General features: G+C 41.6%; 1 protein-coding gene and 1 non-coding gene across 2 annotated transcripts in view; both read right to left on the bottom strand.

Annotated features, from left to right (window-relative positions):
- Positions 1-26,742, bottom strand: part of TMEM178B (transmembrane protein 178B) — a 378,707-nt gene that overhangs the window by 157,081 nt on the left and 194,884 nt on the right. The gene's annotated exons all lie outside the window — the stretch shown is intronic.
- LOC128560696 (small nucleolar RNA U3) lies at positions 21,749-21,955 on the bottom strand. Its single transcript, XR_008373143.1, has one exon. It is a non-coding gene; the product is annotated as a small nucleolar RNA U3 (small nucleolar RNA).

The raw sequence follows: 26,742 nt of genomic DNA, 5'->3' as shown, positions 1-26,742 counted from the left end.
CCAGGAATCTACTTCTCTGTTTTTGTGCCAGTACCATGCTGTTTTGATCACTATCAATTTATAGTACAGTCTCAGGTCAGGTAGCGTGATTCCTCCTGCTTTGTTTTTATTGCTGAGTAATGTTTTGCCTATTCGAGGTTTCTTCTGATTCCATATAAAACGAAGTATTATGTTTTCAAGATCTTTAAAATATGACAATGGAGCTTTAATAGGAATTGCATTAAAATTATACATTGCTTTGGGTAGTATAGACATTTTAACAATGTTGATTCTTCCCAGCCATGAGCATGGTATGTTTTTCCATTTGTTAACATCTTCAGATATTTCTTTTCTTAAAGTTTCATAGTTCTCTTTATAGAGATTGTTCATGTCCTTTGTTAGATAAACTCCCACATACTTCATCTTCTTTGGCACTACTGTGAAAGGAATAGAGTCCTTGACTGTTTTTCGACTTGGCTATTGTTGGTATATATAAAGGGTACAGATTTATGGGTGTTGATTTTGTAGCCTGAGACATTGCTATATTCCTTGATCACTTCTAAAAATTTTGTAGTAGAATCCCTAGTGTTTTCCAGATATATGATCATGTCATCTGTGAAGAGTGAAACTTTGATCTCTTCTGACCCTATGTGGATACCCTTGATTGCCTTTTCTTCCCTAATTGCAATGGCTAAAACTTCCATTACAATGTTAAAGAGCAATGGAGACAATGGGCAACCTTGCCTGGTTCCTGATCTAAGTGGAAATGATTTCAATTTAACTCCATTCAATATGATATTGGCTGTGGGTTTGCTATAGATGGCCTCTATCAGTTTAAGAAATGTCCCTTCTCTACCAATTTTCTTAAGTGTTCTGATCATAAAGGGATGCTGGATATTATCAAAAGCTTTTTCTGCATCAATTGGAAGAATCATATGGTCTTTGTTTTTTAGTTTGTTTATGTGCTGACTTACATTTATAGATTTATGTATATTGAACCAGCCTTGAGACCCTGGGATAAATACCATTTGGTCATGGTGTATAATTTTTTTGATGTGTTGTTGGATTCTGTTTGTTAGGATCTTTTTTTTTTCTTTTTTTTTTTTTTTTTATTGAATCATAACTGTATACATTGATATGACCATGGGGCATCATACACTCGCTTCATAGACCATGTTTGTTAGGAACTTTTCGAGTATTTTTGCATCAATATTCATTAGTGATATTGGTCTATAATTTTCTTTTCTTGTTGGGTCTTTCCCTGGTTTGGGGATCAAGGTGATGTTTGCTTTGTAGAATGTGTTGGATAATATTCCTTCTCCTTCTATATTTTGGAAGATGTTTAGTAATGTAGGTAGTAGTTCTTCTTTAAAGGTTTGGTAGAATTCTGATGTAAAGCCTTCTGGTCCTGGGCTTTTCTTTTTAGGGAGATTTTGTATAGTTGATGCTATTACAGAACTTGATATAGGCCTGTTCAACATTTCCACTTTGTTCTGGCTAAGTCTTGGTAGGTGGCATACTTCCAGGTATTGGTAGATTTCTTTCAGATTTACATTTTTCTGAGAGTAGAATTTCTTGTAGTATTCATTAAGGATTTTTTTAATTTCTGAGGGGTCTGTTGTTATTTCATCTTTACCATTTCTGATGGATGGAATTAGAGATATTACTCTTCTTTTCCTGGTTAGGTTGGCCAAAGGTTTATCTATTTTATTGATCTTTTCAAACAACCAACTTTTGGATTTATTGATGTTCTATAATTCTTTTGTTTTCAATTTCATTTAATTCTGCTCTGATTTTGGTTATTTCTTTTCTTCTGTTGAGTTTGGGGTTGGAATGTTCTTCCTTTTCCAGTTGCTTGAGATGTCACATTAAGTTATTAACTTCCTCTCTTTCCGTTTTCTTGAGGAAGGCTTGCAGTGCTATAAATTTCCCTCTTAGGACTGCCTTTGCAGTATCCCAGAGGATCTGATAATTCATGTCTTCATTGTTGTCTTGCTCCAAAAATTTGGTGATTTCCTTCTTAATATCATCTATAACCCATCTATCCTTCAGCATAAGGTTGTTTAGCTTCCATGTTTTTGTATGGGTCTGCAGGTTTCTGTTGTTATTGAGTTCAACTTTTATTCCATGATGGTCTGAGAAGATACAAGGAATAATTTCTATTTTTTGAAATTTGCTGAGGTTAGATTTGTGGGCTAGGATGTGGTCAATTTTGGAGTATGTTCCGTGGGCTGATGAGAAGAATGTGTATTCAGTTTTGTTGGGATGAAATGTTCTGTAGATGTCTTTTAAGTCTACATGTTGAATGGTTAAGTTTTAATCTAAAATTTCTTTGCTTAGCTTCTTTTAGGAGGATCTATCCAGCAGTGCTAAAGGGGTGTTAAAATCTTCAACTACTATGGAACTGGAGGAAATCAAGTTGCTCATGTCTGTTAGAGCTTCTCTTATAAATTGAGGTGCGTTCTGGTTGGGTGCATAAATATTAATAATTGAAACCTCATCATAATGAGTATTACCTTTAACAAATATGAAGTGTCCATCCTTATCCTTCCTTATTTTGGTTGGTTTAAAGCCTATTGCATGTGCACATAGGATCACAAAGCCTGCTTTTTTCTGCTTTGCATTTGCCTGGAGTATAGATAACCATCCCTTCACCTTGAGTCTATATTTGTCTTTTAATGTATGGTGAGATTCTTGAATGCAGCAGATACCTGGCTTGAGTTTTTGTATCCAGTCAGCCAATCTGTGCCTCTTTAGAGGACAATTTAGACCATTCACATTAATTGAGAATATTGATAAGCCTTTCAAGAGTCCAGTGGACAGTTTTAATCCTTTTGCGACTGTGGAAGTTGGAATTTGATCAAAATTTTCTGGGTGGGTTTACTTTTGTGGTGGAGGATTACGCTGGTCTTTATGGGGGAATAGGTCTGAGAATATCCCGGAGAGCTGGTTTAGTTATGGCAAATTGCTTCAACATGTGAATGTCATTGAAGCATTTCATTTCTCCATCATAAATGAAACTCAGTTTAGCTGGGTAAAGGCTCCTGGGTTGAAAGTTATTTTGTTTTAGGAAATTAAAAGTCGATGACCATCCTCTTCTAGCTTGAAAGGTTTCAGCAGAGAGATCTGCAGTTATTCTAATATTCTTCCCCTTGTAGGTGATGGTTTCCTTTCATCTGGCTGCTTTCAGAATTTTCTCCCTTCATATTAACTTTAGTGAAATTGATTATGATGTGTCTGGGGGATGTCTTATTTGGGTTGAGTCATGCTGGAGTTCTGAAACTGTCTGCTATCTAAATTTCAGAATCTCTTGGCATGTCTGGAAAGTTCTCCTTCATAATTTCACGGAGAAGTGACTGTGCCTTGTGAAGCCACTTCATCGCTTTCGGGGATCTCTATAAGACGAATGTTGGTTTTCTTCGAATTATCCCAGAGCTCTCTGAGAGAGTGATCTGTTTTGCCCTGCATTTCTCTTCCTCTTTGAGAGTTTGGGAGCATTCAAAAGCTTTTTCTTCAATGTCAGAATCCTTTCTTCTGCTTGCTCCATTCTGTTACTCAAGGATTCTATTGCGTTTCTCAGATCTTTGAGGGCTGCAACTTCTTGTCTCAATGTGTCAAAATCTTTGGTCATTTGGTCTTTGAATTCGTTGAATTCTTGAGACATCTTTTGGGTTACTGCTTGGAATTCTAATTCGATCTTATTTGCTATCCAGATTCTGAATTCGATTTCTAACATCTCAGCTATTTGTTTGTGCATGGAATCTTGTGCTGTGTCTGCCCCATTGATCCTTGGGGGAGTTGATCTACTCTGATTATTCATATTGCCAGAGTTTTTCTGTTGATTTCACCTCACGATTGTTTTTCAACATTGCCTCTGGCTGTCCTCAGAGTTGTGAGGTGTCTCTCCAAGATTAGACCCCAGCGGGATCACTCTACTTTTGCTGGATCTTTGTAGGAAGTGACCCTGTGTAGTTCCTCTGGGGCTTCCCCAGCCAAGGGGTTCTGGTTATGAGAGAAGCTCTGGAGTGTGACACAGCCAGATCCAGCAACAGGGCGGGGAGTGGTGCACACGGTTCTGGGAGTGCCTGGCACCCAGTGACTTTGGCACAGAGAGCCCAAGGCTCCAGCAGTCTCTGGCCAGGAGAAGGGATCTGCACAGAGGCAGGGAGGGCTCTGGAGGGCACGTGGCTACCAGAGTCCCTGGCCAGACAAGTGGGCCGGTGTGGAGGGAAGGAGGGTACAGGAAGGAGGATGCGGTGTTGTGTGGCTCCCGCAGTTCCTGGTCAGGGCGTGCCGTGGCCCAGCAGGCGCGGATCGCAGGTTGAGGGTCATGGCACAGCTCTTACTGAGGTCCGGGTGGCGCAGCTCTTACGGAGGTCCAGGCGACACAGCTCTTACAGAGGTCTGGGCAGGCACCGATCACGGTCGAGGCACAGCTCTACTGACAAGGATTCTTAAGCTCTTTGGGTCTTGAAGACCTGAGTGTGATGTTCTGTGTACAATTACATTGGCTCCCCTGTGTTTAGGGAAATCTGATCCCTCATCTTGGTCTTGAAGGTCTTTGGAGTGGGCTCTGGCCTACACCTCTGGCCTTGGCTTTCCCAGGTCCCTGTGATCTGTTTTGGTGTTTTTGGACTTGGCATTCAGTTGAACTGCCTTGGGGAGAGCTTGAGCAGGAATGAGGAGAACTTTGGACGTTGTCTAGGGACCCAGACTGAGCCGCTGAGCCAGACGGAGCTAATAGTGTTCGGCTGTGGGCCACAGGAAGCCATTGTGAGTGAATGATTTTCTAAGTCTACAAACCTGAATTGTTCTACCACTAAATTAGTTCAAGCTTGCTTGAACATATATGTACCCAAGCCTTTTAGTACTGGAAATACCCAATTATTGATTTTGTAGCCCTATTCCTACCCTGAAAATGGATTTTAAGAAAGAATAGCCAGCCATCATGATATTTTATGTTTATAGAGTCAACACATTCCATGTGCTAATGTGTCATTTACATAGGCAATAACATGTAGGCTCAATGAGTTGTGAGTGAATAAATGGATGGAGGGATGGATGGATGGACAGTCATCTCATCCTGCCCTGGGTTGTGATTATACTGCAATCATTACCACAAGATCCAAAAGCTTATTTAATAGATATCTTAATTTAATTTAAAATAAATCTATAATCCCCCCTCCAAAATCCATCTTCTTCTTTAAAACCAAAATCTAATAAAATAATTTAAAATAAATATTAGGTTGTAGGTAAATGTCTCTGGCATTTTACACTTGTGGACATTGGCAAAAAATCATACTCTGCAGCTTTTGACAACCCTATTCAACAATTACAATTTTTTTTTTTTTTTAGTTCTCAATATTCACCAAACAAAATCTTGTACTTTATCATTAATCCTGAATCGTTGGCAGACCCAGACAAACTTCAGTCTTACATATTCCTAGACTCCAGTAAAATGCTCTGTTCTAACTCATTGTCAATCATATTTTGGAACGAAATAACTCCTAGGACTAGGCTATGGCTCTAGAGTTTCCAATCAATTTTGTGCCAAAAGACTGATCAGAACATATCTTCCTAAATCACACTGAGCCTCTTTATCTTGGCATCTGATCATTCTTGGGCAGACATCTCCAGAATTTTGGCTGCAGGACAAAAGGTCATCTTGGCATTAAAAGTCCTCCCAGTGTCTCATAGACATTAGCGGTTTTTCTCCAGTTCCTGGGCTCCTGCCACCTGCTTTCAGTTGTTCCCACTAATTAAAGACACAGCCTTCGTCTGCCCTTCTTGCCTCCTTGTCTGTTAGGAAAGGTCCGCTGTTGTCCCTGACCCACCTGCAGCCACATGGGCAAAGCAGAAAGATAGGATTATCCCTATGTAAACATTTCTGTGCTCTAGCACAAACCCTATCATTGCTTTCCTCCTACTCTCCTCCATAAGAAAAAAGCAAAAGTCACCTCTGGAAAGGCACCTGCAGAAATAACTGTTACTAGGCGCTGCTTTAAATACAGTGGCACTTCTCATGGCAGCCAGAGAGCAAGCAGACACTTCTGCCTCTACCTCAGCCTCAGTTGGCTTCAATAGAGCTTCTCCCCACTTCCAGGGGACACAGATTGAAGCAAAGTTTCAGAGAGATGCAAGATAAACTCACAATCACATCATCTATGACTCTCGGAGGAGGAAAAAATTTGAAATATTTGCATTGGAAAGTTTTCCTGATATACCTGAAGTGAACTAGGATATGCAGCCCCAAAGCCAGAATGGGGCAAATGCCTGACCTTGGCCTCCTGCCCCTGTTTGTACAAGCAGGCAAGAGGAGGGTCACCTGGAACTGTCATTTCCAAAAACAGACACATGTCCATGAACTCCAGGAGAGGAGAAATAGTGTCTGTGTCCTCAGCACTAAGAAGGTAACTCAAACACCTGCCTATGGTGGAGATGGATGTGCATCCATGGATATGTGTGGGGGGAAAGGTATACTGTGTGTGTTGTGTTTATACACACAGTTCAAAGCCAATTCTCCAGAAAGAACTCCTCCAAAACCACTGCTCTGATTCTCTTGTGATGATCAGTTAACTCTCTGATTTAGAATTAAGTTTTTGTAGATGCCCCGATAGCTTCCAAGTACCACCCAAGGAAGTGGACGTAAAGACATCAGTCCCTAAAATTTGTAAGTTAACTGTAAGTTAATACAGTGGAGTCCTTCTTTTACAACCAGTGTTTGTAAGTTTAGTAAATATCAATTCCACCCTCAAAAAAATGTAGCAAACAGTTAAATCAAGTTTCTGGATTTGCCAAGCTGAGAACCAGGTCCAGCCTCATCAGCCAGCCAATCTCTCCATTTTTTAATAACCTTTAATGCAAAAGTCATCTGGGCCAAGCTGTACCTTAATTAGGTTAGCAGCTTCTGTGTGCAGTAGGGCGATTTCCTTCCCTGGGAAATTGGGAATGTGACCAAGAGCAGGACTCCATCCTAAGCATCACTCCACAGGCTCCTTGAGGATAATGAGCCTATGGCACGTCTTTAAAAACAAGGATCAGATTAGTACGTCTCAGCTGTCAATCATGTGTAATCAAGCTTACAATAAATGGAACAACACTATTTTTCTTGATGAGTAAATTTTTTTTTACATATTGATGGTATGTTGGGAAATACATTTTCTTGATTAAAATAAAGTAGAAGTCCCAGGTAACTTAAATCTCACTCTACACGCCAGTGCTGAATAACTCCTACATGACAAGCCCTATAGTAAATAATGGGGGGGGGGGTACAAGAAGAAAATGGAGAGCTATTGTCTTCAAGAACCTTAAAATTATGTCAGGGCAATAAAACATACAAATGAAAAGGAAAAAAATTCTAGCCCCCCAAATAACATTGAAATAGTAATAAAAGGAAACAATGGAAAAGATACCAAAAAGTATGTGATTAAATGTAAGATAAGTTCAGAGGGTAAGTGTTAATATGATGGGAATAAAGATCCTTAAGGCTTGAATATTTACAGAATGTTCCATGAGAAAATAGATCTAATCTAGACCCAGAAAAAGAGGTGAGATTTGAAAACAGGAAGAGGAGAGTAGAAAGGCATTCTTGATAAGGAATGCCCTTGGCATGTTCCAGGTCCACTGTGTCCCTCACCGTGGCTGGAGATGTGGACTCACATTGGCCTGGATTGTAAGTTCCTTAATGACAGCCTGACAATGGTTGATGTTAGGCTGCTGACAGTGGTAAAGTGGGAAAGCTGTGTTATCAGGAGATCAACCTGGCAGAAGTACAACAGAATGGACAATTTGGTCAGAAACTTGCAGGAAGATCAGCTCATGGGCATCAGCAAAACTTCACATGTAACTGGACTGAGACAGGTAATGAAAACAGGAACAGACTAGAGGGACATTAAAACAAAAACCAGAACAGAACCAAAGGGCAAAAATGAGCCTTGGCTTTCAAGGATAAAGTGTGGATGGAGAATGATTCCATCAGTTTTAGGCAGACTAGGTCTGAGATAATAATGCAACGCCTGGGTAGAAACGGCCATCAAGCATCTGGTCCATTTTCTGCTGGAGCTTCAGGAGAGCAGGGCATAGATTGGGAATGTCTGAATAGAGCTGACAACTGGCCACTAGAGTGAGTGAAGTCTCAGTGACAAGACAATCAGCACTGAAGGACAGAGGAACCATCTGAGAAAAGTAAAGACCCAAGAGCCATTGATGGACAGAGAAAGAGCAGTCATCAAGGTGGAAGGAAAGCAAGATCAGATGGTGACCTGGCGGCCACAAGAGCAGTGGCAACAACCGCAGAGCAGGGAAGATGAATGAGGATGCCCAGGAGGACATCAGACCTGAGCCAGGGGGCTCCTGAGAGTGTGTCATCTCAGGAGTCCGGTGGGAAAAGAAGCCAGACCATGGGGACCAGAAAGAGATGGGACACAGGAACAAGCATTCCCACACTGATGGTGGCAAAGTGTTTGCACACAGGACCTGGTGGAGGAAAGCAGTGTTATCAGGAGGTCAACGTGGCAATACGATTTGCCAGTATGCGCAACCATGAATGTGGCAGTGAGAGCAAGAGAGGAGCAGTGTGGGCAGCTCTGCTGCCAGCCGGGAGTCCCATCCCTACCCTGTCAGAAGGAACAGAGTCCTGCTCCCAGGAGAGGATAAATATCCTATGAGCAAAGGGGCTACCTCCTCTCCTTCTTACACAGCCAGCCCAAAATCTTACAGGAGAAAAATATTCCCCAGCCCCAATGAGTGAGAGGCCTGAAACCGGTCCTTCTGACAGCTGACGCCATATGGCTGCTCTTTCTTCCCTGCCATGCTGACTCCAGCTGGCAGGGGTTAAATGTTTCCAAGAAGGAAAGAGAGGAGAGAAGAAATCTCCTGGACTTCCAGGCAAAGAAGCTAGGCTGTTGCAGCTAAATGAAAGAGATGTCAGCTGGTGGAGATACTCAGTTGAGGCGGCTGAAACGGCTGCACCACGGGCAGCCAAAAGTTTTTGCTTTGTTTTCATCTCACTGCTCTGCGATCCCCCTGGCGTCATTTAGGGAAGCTCTCTCTGGTTCCTGTCTGCTCCCTCTCGGGAACTGGATTTCAATTGGTGACTTTTGCACTTACTGACTTCTTAGTCCCATCAGGAGAGTCCTAAGCAAAGTGTGCCTGTACCTCCTTCTGAAATAAGACCCTCCCTCCAAAGACACACGTAATAATGCAGAAAGCACAATGCAGGCCTTTTTATTAAGTTTAAATATATTCTCAGAAGCCTGTATTTGGCCACTGAAAGCCACAGTTCCTTGGGCTCTCAGGATGTCACTGTATGGCATGGTCTTGGTAGCAACCTCTGTAACTAGGGAGCACAGCTGAAGTGCAAAGAAGGAGGCAAAGCCTTCACTGGGGCATAGAACTTTCTTTAACAGTTGTGTGTGAATTAATGCCCTCATTCCAAAGATGAATTGAGTGTGCTTGAAAGCAAATGTGTGGGGGTCATTGACACAAATTAGCGGGAGACTTTTAGATTAGAAGGCGGGAGCGGAAGGATTTTCACCTGAGCAAGATTCAGTTCTATCAAGTGAAAGGAGACAGCTCATTGACATGGGAAGGGCAGGAAAAAGCCTGACTTCCAGGGAGAACCGTGAGCCTCAGAGAGAGCTCCAGGCAAGAGCCAGGGCACAGGAAAAGGGAATTTCTCTGTTGGATCTGTTTAGTGGCACAGTGAGGACAGGGACGAAAGGAATTATGGCAAAGTCCTCTATTACACCCCTTTGCAACTGGAATTGTTCCTTCCCACTCCATCAGGCCTAGAGCAAGAAAAGACGCTGTTTCACTTTTTCTGATTTTTTTTTAAAAAGTGACTCCAATACTTCCAAATAGATTTTATTTAAGCATTCCTGTACTTTATCTTCTCCCTCAAAGACTTAACTCGCCCAAATTTGGGCATCTATTATTTGAAGCTTTAAGATGCTTATCTCAAAAGAACTGGCCCCATTCTGATCAACCTGTTGTGTCTTTTCTTAATTAAGAAAATACAATATAGAACCAATTTTGCTCAGTTGAGGTGTTTGAGAAGTTTCTCTATGAATAGCTTCCACCTGCTTTAGAAAGTGCATTCACCACCCCGCGTGGACCACCAGCGGAGGATTGAAGTTCTACTGCTCAGTTGTTCCCCTACACGATCTGCAGGTGCATCTTCTTATGAATGCAAATCACAAAAGCAAATTTAGAAACTGTTTTGGAATATGTGGCCTTTGGACATTAAATCTGCAAGTGAGAGACAGGGGAGGCTATGTATAGAATCTTCATTCCAAAGGAATCCTTAGAAACTCTTGTCTCCCAAAGGACCTCTCAGGAACATGAAACGATTATGGGCTAGGGCTTTATTCTCAACTCAGAGAACATTCTCTGTTCTATTTAGCTTTCTTTGGGACCATACTTTAGTGCTTATTCATTCTCAGCAACAGAATAGCTTCATGTTTACTCTACGGTCCTCCCTGAAGTGGGAATCCATCCTTCTAACCCCGCCTTTCTGAAAGCTCAGTTCAGAAGCACCTCATTAACCAACACACTCTCTATGAAGGGTAACCCTGGAAGAAAAGCAAGTTGGATTTTGGGGAACCTAGGAAAGATGATCTATTCAGTTTAGACCATGCTAAATGTGAGAGGAGCAATCCAACCATGAGGCAACTGGATATAGTCACCTCAATTTCAGAAGCAAGGTTGGAAATACAAATTAGAAGGTGGACAGGTGTCAGTGTATGGGACATGATTGAAAGTGTGACAATGAATAAGATCACCTGGGGGGGTGTATACAGTAGGGGAGCAAAGGGCACAGGGGCCCTACCTCACCTGGAGACAGGGTGGCAGAGGATGGAGCACTCTCTCTGTCTCAATCTTGGTTTCTGATTGCATTTCAACTGCACGCATTCCTTTGGAAACTCAGCACTTGACTTTGAATGTCCAGTTGTCATAAGCCCCTCTCCTCCATCCTAAAATCCAGATCCATTTAGGGGCTTTTCTTCCCAGCTTCACCTTTCTGCCTTGCTCACTCCATTTAGCCTGTTCAAAATAACTCTGATGACTGCTCCAACCTGGTCCTGACTGTCCCTTAAGATCTTTCCAAAACGGTCTCATCTTAGACCTATGACACATGAAAATATACTACTAATGAGTTTTAAAGCCAACTGAACAGTCAACCCTCAAAAGGAATCAAAACACTTTTCTAAACATAAATGATATGACATCACAAAGATTCAATAATATAATCTAAAACTGCAAGTAAAACTAATAATATAAAATTCATGGCACAAGGTGAGAAACAAATTTGTAACAAATATCACAATGTTAATATCCTGAATTTATATTTTTAAAGCTCCAATAAGTCAATAAGAAAACCAGCTAAAGCCCCGGAGGAGACAAGATGGCTGACTGAAGCCAGCTTTCCACAGAGGCTCCCGTCCAGAAGGAGAGTTAAAGGACAAAAATTCAGCAAGGAACCTGGTGGATTTGAGCTGCACTAAGAGAGAAGGTTGTAGAACGCACGTCAACCCCGCTGAGGCGAGCTGCGACCACAAGGATACAAACAAAGGGTACAAAATCCATCACCAAGTGGACGGGAGTCCCCTCCCCCATGGGAAGGGCTCAGAGTGCCCCACAAACAACCGAGCAGAGCTCAAAGGTCCTCCCACTACACTCCACGGGAGAGACCCCCTAAAAACTGGACCTACCTCCCCTACTAGGGTGCCACGGCGTCCTCCTGCCAGGCATAAAACTGTATAAACTGTATATAGTCTCTACCTGGAATTCTGAGCTCCCAGTGCTCCCCTTTGCTCACACTGGGGTCTGGAGGGCAGTCCCGCTCGGTAGGCGGAGAGGGGACTGCACCAGAGTGGCAGTTCCCTGAGGCACAGTGCGACAGCCGTCTTTTGGTGACAATACAGCCAGGCATAAAACTGTGTAGAGCTCTGTGTGTTCTCTGCCTGCAGCCCCATGCTCCCAGTGCTCCCTGCACTCCCCTCTGCTGTCGCTCCAAGGTCTGGAGGCCTGTTCCCCAGGGGTCCGGACTCTTGGGCAATTGCTCGAGGGGTGTAGACAGTGCTGGGCTGCAGCCTGTCAGTGCAGACTCTGGGGTGCGGGAGCGGAGAGAGGACGGTTGGCCAGAGGGGAGCTACACCGGAGCGGCCGTCGCCTGAGCCATAAAGCAGCGGCCCTCTTTTCTAGCTATACGGCTCACTACCGAATATTCTGAAGCCACACCCCCTGTCTCCCTGGGCAACCAGACACTCTGAGTTTGCCTGAGGCAACTCCAACTTGCAAACCAGGGAAACTCCCAGGGTGGGGCTGACCCAGAGGTCCGCTTTACTAAACCTAAGACGCACCTGGCCCTCAGGGGATCGTCAGCCTATAGACAATACAGGAGCAAAGACAAGCTGATTTGGAGCTCAATTCAGCTTCTCTTCTGCAGGGGAACTACAGAGTTGTTCTATTCTGTTCTGTCAGTAACATTAATCAGGGGAGAGACTGGACCTGAGTAAAAACCCCTCAACCTTCATCAAGCGCCTGAGGTTGTCAGGCCTCACCTCCTCCTACTGGAGAGAGGCAGAGCGCAGAGGCCTGGCAGACTTCCTTGTGATTCAGGCAGGTACAAACTCTTGGAGTACCGATTCACTACAGGCAACTGGGTCAGCCAACTGCAGGGCTATCAGTGACTGGATGTGAAGTGGTGCAAGGTGGGGAAGGAGGCAGCAACCTTCCCAGACTGATTTATTGGCTGGGTGGCTTCTCCTGACTCCACGCAGCACTGGAGCAAGCCACACCAGAGTAGTCACCAGACCCCTGTGATCCAGTTCCCAGAGACCTCTTAAATTCTCTCACCCGAGACAGGTGCAGACTGAGACAATTCATTTGGACCTTTTTGAACTGAACCAATCGCCTGAGGACAAATCAGGTGGTGCCCTGGGTGCACGATGGTAGGAAGGTTTGATTTTTCTTCTCCAATCGTTTGCTGGTGGGGGGGCGGGGTGACTTAATTATTGATATTTCTCTACAGCTGAGACTTCAATCGAAAGTATCTGTTTCACTAGGGTGTAACAGAAACCAGCTGAAAACAAGACAGAACCACTTAGCCCCACCACACCAGACAGGGCCCCAGTTTCTAAGGCCCTGTACAGGGCCTTAGAAAACAATGTACAGGCCCTCGACAAAGCCCCAGGGGAAAAAAATCAGAGGGAGTAAAACAACCATGGGGCGGAATCAGCGGAAAAACTCTGGTAACATGAATAACCAGAATAGATCAACCCCCCCAAGGAAAGATATGGCAGATGCAATTGAAGATCCCATTCATAAACAACTGGCTGAGATGTCAGAAATCGAATTCAGAATTTGGATTGCAGACAAGATTAATAAAGTGGAATTAGGAATTCGAGGAGAAATTCAAAAGTTGTCTCAAGAATTTAATGAATTTAAAGACAAAACCACCAAAGACTTAGACACACTGAAGCAAGAATTTGCAGCCCTCAAAGATATGAAAAATACAGTAGAATCCCTCAGCAACAGAATGGAGCAAGCAGAAGAAAGGATTTCTGACATCGAAGATAAAGCCTTTGAACGCTCCCAAACTCTCAAAGAGGAAGAGAAATGGAGAGCAAAAACGGATCATTCTCTCCGAGAGCTCTGGGATAATTCGAAGAAGGCAAATATCCGAATCATAGGAGTTCCAGAAACAGATGAAGTGGCCTCACTGGGCACAGAGGCCTTTTGCATGAAATTATGAAAGAGAATTTTCCAGACATGCCTAGAGATTCTGAAATTCAGATAGCAGACAGCTTCAGAACCCCAGCACGACTCAACCCCAATAAGACATCCCCAAGGCATATCATAATTAACTTCACTAAAGTTAATATGAAGGAGAAAATCCTCAAAGCTGCCAGGAGAAAGAGGGAAGAATATTAGAATGACTGCAGGTCTCTCTGCTGAAACCTTTCAAGCCAGAAGAGGGTGGTCACCGACTTTTATCTCCTAAAGCAAAATAACTTTCAACCCCGGATCTTGTATCCAGCTAAACTGAGTTTAATTTATGATGGAGAAATTAAATACTTTAATGACATTCATATGTTGAAGAAATTTGCCATAACAAAACCAGCTCTTCAGGATATTCTGAGACCTATCCTCCATAATGACCAACCCAATCCTACACCACAAAAATAAACTCACTCAGAAACTTCAGATCAAACTCCAATTTCCACACTGGCAAAAGGATTAAAAATGGCCACTGGACTTTTGAAAAACTCGATACCCAAAACTTCACCAGACTTATCAATATTCTCCATTAATGTGAACAGCTTAAACTGTCCTCTAAAGAGGCATAGGTTAGCTAACTGGATACAAAAACTCAGGCCAGATATTTGTTGCATACAAGAGTCACATCTTAACTTAAAAGACAAATACAGGCTCAGGGTGAAAGGATGGTCATCCATATTTCAGGCAAATGGTAATCAGAAAAAAGCAGGTGTTGCAATTTTATTTGCAGATACAATAGGCTTTAAACCAACAAAAGTAAGGAAGGACAAGAACGGTCACTTCATATTTGTTAAGGGTAATACTCAATATGATGAGATCTCACTTATTAATATCTATGCACCCAATCAGAATGCACCTCAATTTATAAGAGAAACTCTAACAGACATGAGCAACTTGATTTCCTCCAGCTCCATAATAGTCGGAGATTTCAACACTCCTTTGGCAGTGTTGGATCGATCCTCCAACAAGAAGCTGAGCAAAGAAATCTTAGATTTATTTTTATTTATTATTTTTTTTTTTTGTAGAGACAGAGTCTCACTGTACTGCCCTCGGGTAGAGTGCCGTGGCGTCACACAGCTCACAGCAACCTCTAACTCTTGGGCTTACGTGATTCTCTTGCCTCAGCCTCCCGAGTAGCTGGGACTACAGGTGCCCGCCACAACGCCCAGCTATTTTTTCTTTTTTGCAGTTTTTGGCCTGGGCCGGGTTTGAACTCCCCACCCTCGGCATAGATTTAAACCTAACCATCCAACATTTGGATTTAGCAGACATCTACAGAACATTTCATCCCAACAAAACTGAATACACATACTTCTCATCAGCCCATAGAACTTACTCCAAAATCGATCATATCTTAGGTCACAAGTCTAACCTTAGTAAATTTAAAGGAATAGAAATTATTCCATGCATCTTCTCGGACCACCATGGAATAAAACTTGAGCTGAGTAACAACAGGAATCTGAATACTCATACAAAAACATGGAAGTTAAATAACCTTATGCTGAATGATAGCTGGGTCAGAGATGAGATTAAGAAAGAAATCGCCAATTTTTTGGAACAAAACAACAATGAAGACACAAACTATCAGAACCTCTGGGACACCGCAAAGGCAGTTCTAAGAGGGAAATTTATAGCACGACAAGCCTTCCTCAAGAAAACGGAAAGAGAGGAAGTTAACAACTTAATGGGACATCTCAAGCAACTGGAAAAGGAAGAACATTCTAACCCCAAACCCAGTAGAAGAAAAGAAATAACCAAAATTAGAGCAGAATTAAATGAAATTGAAAACAAAAGAATAATACAACAGATAAATAAATCAAAAAGTTGGTTTTTCGAAAAGGTCAATAAAATAGATAAACCTTTGGCTAACCTAGTCAGGAAAAAGAGAAGAGTAAAATCTCTAATCTCATCAGTCAGAAACAACAAAGATGAAATAACAACAGACTCCTCAGAAATCAAAAAAATCCTTAATGAATATTACAAGAAACTTTATTCTCAGAAATATGAAAATCTGAAGGAAATTGACCAATACCTGGAAGCACGTCACCTTCCAAGACTTAGCCAGAATCAAGTGGAAATGTTGAACAGGCCCATATCAAGTTCAGAAATAGCATCAACCATACAAAACCTCCCTAAAAAGAAAAGCCTGGGACCAGATGGTTTCACGCCTGAATTCTACCAAACCTTTAAAGAGGAATTAGTACCTATATTACTCAACTTCTTCCAAAAGGTAGAAAAAGAAGGAAGACTACCCAACACATTCTATGAAGCAAACATCACCCTGATCCCCAAACCAGGAAAAGACCCAACAAGAAAAGAAAATTATAGACCGATATCACTAATGAATATAGATGCAAAAATATTCAACAACATCCTAACAAACAGAATCCAGCAACACATCAAACAAATTATACATCATGACCAAGTCGGTTTTATCCCAGGATCTCAAGGCTGGTTCAATATACGTAAATCTATAAATGTAATCCAGCACATAAACAAATTGAAAAACAAAGACCATATGATTCTCTCAATCGATACAGAAAAAGCTTTTGATAGTATCCAGCATCCCTTCATGATCAGAACACTTAAGAAAATCAGTATAGAAGGGACATTTCTTAAACTGATAGAGCCATCTACAGCAAACCCACAGCCAATATCGTATTGAATGGAGTTAAATTGGAATCATTTCCATTCAGATCAGGAACCAGACAAGGCTGCCCATTGTCTCCATTGCTTTTTAACATTGTAATGGAAGTTTTAGCCACTGCAATTAGGGAAGAAAAAGCGATCAAAGGTATCCATATAGGGTCAGAAGAGATCAAACTTTCACTCTTCACAGATGATATGATAGTATATCTGGAAAACACTAGGGACTCTACTACAAAACTTTTAGAAGTGATCAAGGAATACATATGGAGAGCAGTGTCTCAGGTTACAAAAACAACATTCATAAATCAGTAGCCTTTATACATACCAACAACAGTCAAGTTGAAAAAACAGTTAAGGACTCTATCCCATTCACAGTAGTGCCAAAGAAGATGAAATATTTGGGAATTTATCTAACAAAGGACATGAAAGATCTCTATAAACAGAACTATGAAACTCTAAGAAAAGAAATAGCTGAAAATATTAACAAATGGAAAAACATAACATGCTCATGACTGGGAAGAATCAATATTGTTAAAATGTCTATACTACCCAAAGCAATATATAATTTCAATGCAATCCCTATTAAAGCTCCACTGTCATACTTTAAAGATCTTGAAAAAACAATACTTCGTTTTATACGGAATCAGAAAAAACCTTGAATAGCCAAGACATTACTCAGAAATAAAAACAAAGCAGGAGGAATTACGCTACCAGACCTCAGACTATACTACAAATCAATAGTGATCAAAACAGTATGGTATTGGCACAAAAACAGAGAAGTAGATGTCTGGAACAGAATAGAGAACCAAGAGATGAATCCAACTACTTCCCATTATTCGATCTTTGACAAGCCAATTAAAAACATTCAGTGGGGAAAAGATTCCCTATTTAACAAATGGTGCTGGGTGAACTGGCTGGCGACCTGTAGAAGACTGAAGCTGGACCCACACCTTTCACCATTAACTAAAATAGACTCTCACTGGATCAAAGATTTAAACTTAAGACATGAAACTATAAAAATACAGAGGAGAGTGCAGGGAAAACCCTTGAAGAAATCGGGCTGGGTGAGTATTTTATGAGGAGGACCCCCCGGGCAATTGAAGCAGCTTAAAAAATACACTACTGGGACTTGATCAAACTAAAAAGCTTCTGCACAGCCAAGAACACAGTAAGTAAAGCAAGGAAACAGCCCTCAGAATGGGAGAAGATATTTGCAGGTTATGTCTCTGACAAAGGATTAATAACCAGAATCCACAGAGAACTCAAACGCATTAGCAAGAATAGAACGAGGGATCCCATCGCAGGCTGGGCAAGGGATTTGAAGAGAAACTTCTCTGAAGAAGACAGGCGCGTGGCCTTCAGATATACGAAAAAATGCTCATCATCTTTAATCATCAGAGAAATGCAAATCGAAACTACTTTGAGATACCATCTAACTCCAGTGAGACTAGCCTATATCACAAAATCCCAAGACCAGAGATGTTGGCGCGGATGTGGAGAAAAGGGAACACTTTTGCACTGCTGGTGGGAATGCAAATTAATACATTCCTTTTGGAAAGAGATATGGAGAACACTTAGAGATCTAAAAATAGATCTGCCATTCAATCCTGTAATCCCTCTACTGGGCATATACCCAGAAGACCAAAAAGCACATCATAACAAAGATATTTGTACCAGAACGTTTATTGCAGCTCAATTCATAATTGCTAAGTCATGGAAGAAGCCCAAGTGCCCATCGATCCATGAATGGATTAATAAATTGTGGTACATGCACACCATGGAATATTATGCAGCCTTAAAGAAAGATGGAGAGTTTACCTCTTTCATGTTTACATGGATGAGCTGGAACATATTCTTCTTAGTAAAGTATCTCAAGAATGGAAGAAAAAGTACCCAATGTACTCAGCCCTACTATGAAACTAATTTAGGGTTTGCACATGAAAACTATAACCCAGTTACAACCTAAGAATAGGGGGAAGGGGGAAAGGGAGGGGAGGGAGAGGGGAGGTGGGTAGAGGGAAGGGGATTGGTGGGATTACACCAGCGGTGCATCTTACAAGGGTATATGTGAAACTTGGTAAACGGTCTGTAAAGCTAGTGAATGATGCCCCATGATCATATCAATGTACACAGCTATGATTGAATAAAAAAAAAAAAGAAAAGCAGGTGAAAAGTGGTCAGGGATTAACAGCCAATGCACAAAGCAATCAGATACACAGAGATAATAAGATACGGAAAAAAAGAACAATTTTAGTAATCAAATAATTTAAAATTAAGAGGAGTTCATTTTTCTCTTATTAAATTGGACACATATTAATACTCAAGTATACTAACAGTTTAGAGAACTTGGTACTGCATAGATTTCTGGCAAAGAGAGACCCAATAACTCTATTTCTTTGAATCAATCCCAGAGAAATGATGCATATTTGCAAATATATTAAGTGTAGCATTATTTATAGTAGTGAAAATTTGCAAGCAACTTCAATCTACTATGATGGCCTGATTAAATAAATTATATACACCTTAATTACTTAATATTTCTGCATAGATGCAAAAAGGGAAAAGATAAATATCTTTAATCTGTAAAGAACACTTCTAAATCAACAAGAAATCTATAAGAAATGACCAGACACAGACAGTAACTCACAGAAAAATAAAAAATAATCAGTAAACTTTTTTTAGTTTGTCATCAACTATGGAAAGATTCAATTAATACCTATTCCTAATATAGCATATTGGAAAATAAAGTATACATAACATAATCATATTAAAGATGTCTATATATGAATAAATGTAATAAAAAGACTGGAAGAATGTTTACCCATATGCTAGCAATAGTTATTTCTGAGTATTAAGATTATCAGTGATTTTTATTTTCTTCTTAGCGTTTATCTATAGTTTCCAAATTTCTATAATGAACGTATGTTACTTTTGTATTAAAACAGATACATTATGTTTTCAACAGTACACTGGTGAGAATGGAAAACACACATGCTATAAGGTTGAAGAGCAAAAAAGCAGAACATGAGACAATATATAAAACAATTTGATATTACTTAAGTATACCTGCATTATTTACAGGAAAAATAATGGAAAGAGATATACTATGCCAAGCTTTGAGTGGATATCTCCTGGTTTGGGAAATTGGGTGTCTTTTATTTTCTTCTTTAATTTTCTCTCTATTTTCTAAGTTACTCTATAATGCAAATGTATTACTGTTATAATAAAAAAAAATGTGTTGGGCAGCACCTGTGTCTCAGTGGGTAAGGGTGCTGGCCCCATATACCGAGGGTGGCGGGTTCAAACCCGGCTCCGGCCAAACTGCAACAAAAAAAAATAGCCAGGCATTGTGGTGGGCGCCTGTAGTCCCAGCTACTCGGGAGGCTGAGGCAAGAGAATTGCCTAAACCCAGGAATTGGAGGTTGCTGTGAGATGTGACGCCACGGCACTCTACCGAGGGCAATAAAGTGAGACTCTGTCTCTACAAAAAAATAAAATAAAATAAAATAAAATGTGTAGGTTGAAGTGCTTTGTTTTTCCTATCTGCAAAATAAGGCCTCTCCTACTTCAAGCTAAAGCTCTAGGCACCCTTCGTCTAGAAAATTCACTTGATCCATTTTTTCTGTTTTCCTCCGGAGGATTTAGTAATCAGGATTACACCATATCTGTTTTATTTTTGTGCTTTCAGGGTAGTCTGTAATGCTACATTGTGGGACACAGATGTGACAAAAAGGGTCCAATTACAATGGTGGCTGGGGATTTAAGAGACCAGACCCTGTTCCCTTCCTGTCCCAGCTCCTGGCCCAGCCTTGAGCAGATGGCGCAGCCTCTTTGGGACTTAGTATTGTCATCTTTAAAATAACAAAATTAAATTGGATGCATCTTTCATGTGGTGTCCTGTAGGGAACTGCTGGGGAGTGATGGAGAAACCAACTGGGTTGGGGTTTGAGGCCCTGAACCCCACCCTCAACCAGGGCAGCGCCACATTTTTGTTTTGTATTGGGATTCCACATAAAAATGTGTTGGGGAAAAAAGATCTGCTTATTTAAAAAACACTATGGGTGGAAAATATTCAACACATTCCCAACATTCCCCACGTGTCTTCCTGCCCCACCTGTGGGCAAACTAGATTTTTCTCAGAGTCAAGTCTGAGAAGTCTGAATTATTTCTTTCAGCTTGAGTTTTACTTCACAACTGGAAGATGGAAAAAGATTAGGCTTTAGAATCAAAGAATCTGACTCTGAGTCTTGGATGACCCCAACATTTATTTGATTTGTGATTTTAGACAAGTTATTTTCCGCTTTGCTCCCCAGTCTCTTCAGTTTCAAATGGGGATACAAATCAAATCTCTAAAGCAGAATGTGATAAAAACACATAAGACAGTAAATGAAAAGGGCTTTATATAAAACATGCTTTACAAAGTTAAGTTATTCACAGTAATCACCATTACAGTAATCACAGTAAACCCCCATACTTATATTCGCTCATTCAATAAACACTCACCGATCATCTACTATATATGGGTCTCACATCCCCACCAATAGGACCAACCTTCAAGACCCTCCTCTTTCATGTTTACATGGATGGAGCTGGAACATATTCTTCTTAGTAAAGTATCTCAAGAATGGAAGAAAAAGTACCCAATGTACTCAGCCCTACTATGAAACTAATTTAAGGTTTGCACATGAAAGCTATAACCCAGTTACAACCTAAGAATAGGGGGAAGGGGGAAAGGGAGGGGAGGGAGGGGGGAGGTGGGTAGAGGGAAGGGGATTGGTGGGATTACACCAGGGGTGCATCTTACAAGGGCATATGTGAAACTTGGTAAATGGTCTGTAAAGCTAGTGAATGATGCCCCCTGATCATATCAATGTACACAGCTATGATTTAATAAAAAAAAATAAAAGACCCTCCTAGACTTACACTCAACATGTGGATTACATAAGTAATGTAGATAAAGCCCTTAGTGCCTGGTGTCTGGAACATAGGAAGTTGGCTTCCCTAGTACCACCACCATACACTGAAACTGGGATGGCTTCCTAGAAAATAAAGAACTGAGAGCAAGTTTTCTTCCTACTTATCTCACTTTTAGGAAGGCTTGTCTGTGTCCTCATCAGGAGAGCCAAAAAGAACAAGGAGTGCACCCTAATCGTGCCTCTCAGTTCAGTGACCCTGAGACCCAGCACTGCCTCTCAAATGCCAGATTCTGGCATATAAGTGCCCTGACAGGGCCTGCCTGATATGGGAGCCTTCTGTTGGGCTGGAGGTAGATGCTACAAGAGGGGAACCTTACTAAGGAGGGAAGCATCCAGGGGACGCATGGAGTGATTGCAAGCCCAATGTCAAGATCCCCTGCCAGGCACCAGCCCCTGCCAGTCATGGACAAGTGCTCTTCACAGATTGATAAAATATGCTTTATAAAAAGTATGCATTACACAAATGCTAGTTAAGGCTTGCTAACCTAATACATTTTCCAACTTTTAAAAATTTGTTGCTTTCATAAGTGGAGAACAAACTATAGAAGTGACCCTGAAAGTATAGTCTCGGTCCCACTGTTGTTCAAAACAAAATACATATAAAAAAGGTACCAACATCCTCAATTTTCCACTATTTAACCAATCAATATCAAAAAGCAAAGAAAATCCATATTACATATGTTCATCATGATATAAAGGGCTGCTGATATAAAGAAGCCACCGTCAACAAGATCCTAATCCACTTGGAAGATAAGACAAATACCCAATGAATAATGAGTAACAATGTACAAGAATATACTTAAGAGCTAAATTGTGTGGAACAGACCACATGTTCTATAGAACTTTGGAAAGGTGGAAGAGGCATCAGTGTGGATTAAAGAAATCAAGGGGAGGCCTGAAGGCCAAGCAGTGTGACAGATAGGTACAAATGTGATTTATTTTTGGAAGAACAGGACTGGCAGTCATGGTAGACTGTGATTTTTTAAACAGAGGAATGACACAAAGAGAGTAGAATATAGCAAAGATGAGGCCTGCGGAGGAAGGCAAAGTGGGGTGCCACAGGCTGAATTAAGGAGACCAGAGAGACCAAAACATTCCCAGGCTTTCAGGCCATAGACATGCCATGTATTTTTTTTGCCTTCAACCTCTTCCTACTTAAAGTTAGTCACATTAATAAAATTGTGAGGACTGAATTATACTAATAATGCTTGATTTTTCATAGTTAATTAAGCATAGCATGAGAAAGACATACTCATATCAGGGACACCTTTTCTAGATACAGAACTTCCTTCCTGTGACTCACAGCATGAAGCTATACCTCAAGTCCCATGTGTGTTATTAATACAGGCTCAAAAACACATCCATCGTCTCTTTTCTCCTCAAGCAAAGGGCATCCCCCCCCCACAAAGGCTCCTCCCAGGTGCTTCTTTTAAAGAGCACAGATAATTACTGAATACTGATGAGGAAGTGAAAGGATGTTTTCTCTCGTTCATGCTCAGCATCTTCATTCTTCCTGATTTGATTGGGTTTATCTAGCTTTTTAGCTAGAAGGCACTAGGCTGTATGAATGACATTAATTGCAGCCAAGAAATCGGAATGTGAATTCAATCCTCTTTACTTCAGTTCAATTGACCAAATATTTCTAGCACCTACTGTGCACATGTATAAAGCACTTGATAGATGCTATAGTGGATATGGACCTAGAGGAGACAGTCCATGCCCTTGAGATTCTTTCAATAAACCAGACAAGATAACCCACATACACACATGCCTACAACTCCTAGCAGAAAATGAAGAGTGCAGTGAGAGAGAAACAGAAACAGAAAGAGCCCACCTAATGAACAGGAGAGCATCCCAAAAAAACAGCAGGAGACAACCTTGGCAAATGGTTAAGATATAGACCAGTGGTTCTCAACCCATGGGTCGTGACCCACAGGAACTTTATTAAAGGGTTGTGGCATTAGGAAGGTTGAGAATCACCGATGTAGACCTCGAGAGGTAAGGAGGGAATCTTGACACGACTAACAGTAGAATCTGCAAAAGCAGGTGGCACGTTCATTACCATATCAGTGCCTACTCATTGGGCAGTTATGAGGATTAAGTCAATTAATATAGACAAGTGCTCAGCCCCCAGAAGGTGTTCAATGACTAATGGCTACTATCTTTGTGGATGTTGTTTCACTACTATTACTAATACTCTGATTACAGCTCTTACTGCTCCTTCCATTTTAGATGTAGTGAAGTGATGGCAGAACTTGAAACTGGAAATGTAATCGCAGATCAGAGTTTGGAAAGCCAAAAAGGTAACACACCACAAGATTTTTGACAGGACTTGTGTGATCTGGGTTTTACTCTGGGAACATTATTCTGGCAAGAGTGTAGGTTGGAGTGGAGTACAAAGAGATTGAAAGTAGGGATAGCAGAAAAGAAGTTCTTCTTCTCATCTGTTGGCAAAGGTCATGAGGACCAGACCAGGGGGCATGTGAGGTACACAAACCAGTTGGCCTTTGGCAGGGAGGGAGTAAGGAGATTTTGAATGAATGAAAGTAAGGGATGCCTGCAGGAGACATTGAAAAGGTAGAAGTCCCAGGACCTGCAACAAATTGGGCATGGAAAGTGAGAGAGAAGATGTGGGAGAGCACAGGATTAGGAGGTGGCTAGAGAATAACAACACAGGATCAGATAGGTGGCACTAGAGTGGGGTGGAAAGAGAGGGAAGGTGGTGGGGGAGCACACTGAATCAAGATATTGCAGTAGTGCTGAGAGCAACTGTACAACAGGGAATTGGAGAGCAGATCTGAGGATTGGGGGAGAGGTTGAGGCTGGTGATATAGAAATAAGAACCACCTAGATGTGGTGGTCATGGCAATTGTCACGGAGGCAGAAGTCAAATAACAGATGGGAGCCCTAAAGAGGAGCACGTACAAGAGGAGAGAAGACAGGTCAGGGTAGACCTTTCTTCAGGAAAGTTCATACATGCTGGACAGAAGGTGGAAGGAGGAGGGGGTGGCAGGCAGTGCACGCAGCCAGTAAAGAATACTCACTGCCTTTGTCTCAAAAGAGCATAGAACTGGTTCAGAAAATGGAGCCCAGCCAACCTGTGGCTACTCTGCCCACCCCAATCAGCCACCCTTTCCATTCTCCTCCACCTCCATCTTTAATCACTAACACATAATAGAGTGTGTGAGATCTCACAGGTGGGGAAATGAAGAGGAGAAATATACAGCACTTAAAAAAAAAATCTAACTAACAACATACAACAACATATCCACCAGCCTTTTGTATTAAAGGTGATTTCCTTCAGCCAGAGGTATTTAGCTCTTGCAAGGAATACCAATCCCTGAGCAGCTGTGGCACTGCTGAAGGAATATGGAAATCTGTATCCAGAAACCTGACGGTGATCTTGTTTCTACTATTTACTGGTGGCATGGTCTGAGACAAGTCACTGAACCTCGCATTTCTTGCATCTATAAAATGGAGACAATCACCCCCAGACCTCACAGGGCTATTGCCAGGATTACATGGAATATGTTCTGTGTGCTTAGCATTGTGCCTGGAAGATAGTTAATGGTAACTTTGGTCCATTAGTAATATTAAGAGAGACCTTGAAAATAAATACTCTTTGTTCCTTTCCTCCCCCTGCTCTGGGAAGAACATTGCATATTCTCAACCCTAAGACTTTTGATGTCTTTGGCCCCTCAGGCAATGAAGAGTGGTGGAGGCCAAAGCTGGCCATACACCCTCTGCACGCTGTGCAAAATAACAAGGGAAGCCTGCAGTCTCACCTACAAATTAATGAGTTCCCCTCACTGTAGGGTGTGATGCTCATGACAGGGTCCTGGTGAGTACACAGCTCATCAGGTATGTGTCAGTCACCTTGGGGGGCCAGAGGGGCCCTGCCTGGCTGTGGATGTGGACCAAGCTCCTGCAGCAGGCATCCCACAAGAACAGGATTTGGGCAGGTTCTGAATCTTCCTTTAATTGAAGTATAATTTTTTAATCCCTTCACAACTATTCATGGAAGATGCTGCAAATTTGGTATTTGGCCTTGTACCTTTGGAGGCTATACGAATCCTGCTGACACAGGTGACAATTCCAGCTAGATGCATTTCTAGTCCCACAGAAAAGCTACAAGGTCACAGGATTGAAGACAAGGCAATGTAGTAATCGGCAAAGACAGGATAACATCCCCACAAACCATGCACGCATCCAAGGAGCAGCCCGGCTCCTGGCAGGAAGGAACAGCACTGAATAAAGATAGGATACCTCGAGGAAGAACCTACTTGCAAATTGGTTAGCCATTTAAATGACCAAATTACCCAAGACATAATTAGGACAACATTTCTCCCCCTGGAACTCCTATATGTGAATTAATGGACCCTTCTCCGTAAGCCAAGCTAGCCCTAATAGCATTTTCTTTCCCTCGGACCATTTAAATCATTAATCCTTTTTCTGAGCTGGCATTTCTGTTTGCGTCTTCTGTGCTCAGAAGTCAAGTCTCTATCAGGCTGCCTTTTTGCTCTCTGGCATGCGGTAATGGTGGACATCTGTCAGGACAGAGAGACTTGTCTACTTGCATGCACACTGCATTCCCAGGGAGGTAGTTAACACTGACAGAACTCTGGGCTGGAAGAGTAGGCAAGTTTTGCTGGTGCCTTGCAGCCTGCCAAGATATTTTTTCCTACTGTGGTAAAATATGCATAACATAAAATTTGCCATCATAACTATTTTTTAAATGTACAGTTCAGGCATTAAGGACCTTCATACTGTTGCACCACCACCACCACCACCTCCACCACCATCTCTCTCCAGAATCCCAAACTAAAACTCTATCTCCATTAAACACTAATTCCCAACTCCCTCTTCCCCCAGCCACTAGCAACCATCATTCTACTTTCTGTCTTTATGAATCTGAGTGCTCCAGGAACCTCATATAAGAAGAACCACATAGTACTTGCTCTTTGGTGACTGGCTTATGTCCTCAAGGTTCATCCATGTTGGTACATGTTGGTACAGAATTTACTACCTTTTGAAGATTGACTAATATTCCATTGTATGGATATACCACTTTCTGTTTATCCATTCATCTGAATCTTCATGTTTTTAGATTAATGACTAGCAGTTACAAAACTTTGTTTTCATTGTGGTAAAATGCACAGAACACTTAACCATGTTCAGTGTAAAGTTCAATGGCATTAAGTACATTCATCAACACCATCATCCATCTCCAGAACTTTTTTGTCTTCCCAAACTGAAACTCCATGCCCATTAACAGTAACTGCTTATTCTTCCTTTCCCCCAGTTCCTAGAAACCACACCTGCTAAGACTTTTTACTGTACTCAGCATTGGCTCCCT

Source organism: Nycticebus coucang, chromosome 11, assembly GCF_027406575.1.
Source record: "Nycticebus coucang isolate mNycCou1 chromosome 11, mNycCou1.pri, whole genome shotgun sequence".
NCBI classification, from domain to species: Eukaryota; Metazoa; Chordata; class Mammalia; order Primates; family Lorisidae; genus Nycticebus; species Nycticebus coucang.
Note: the sequence above shows the minus strand (reverse complement) of the source record. Positions and strands in the feature narration are given on the sequence as shown.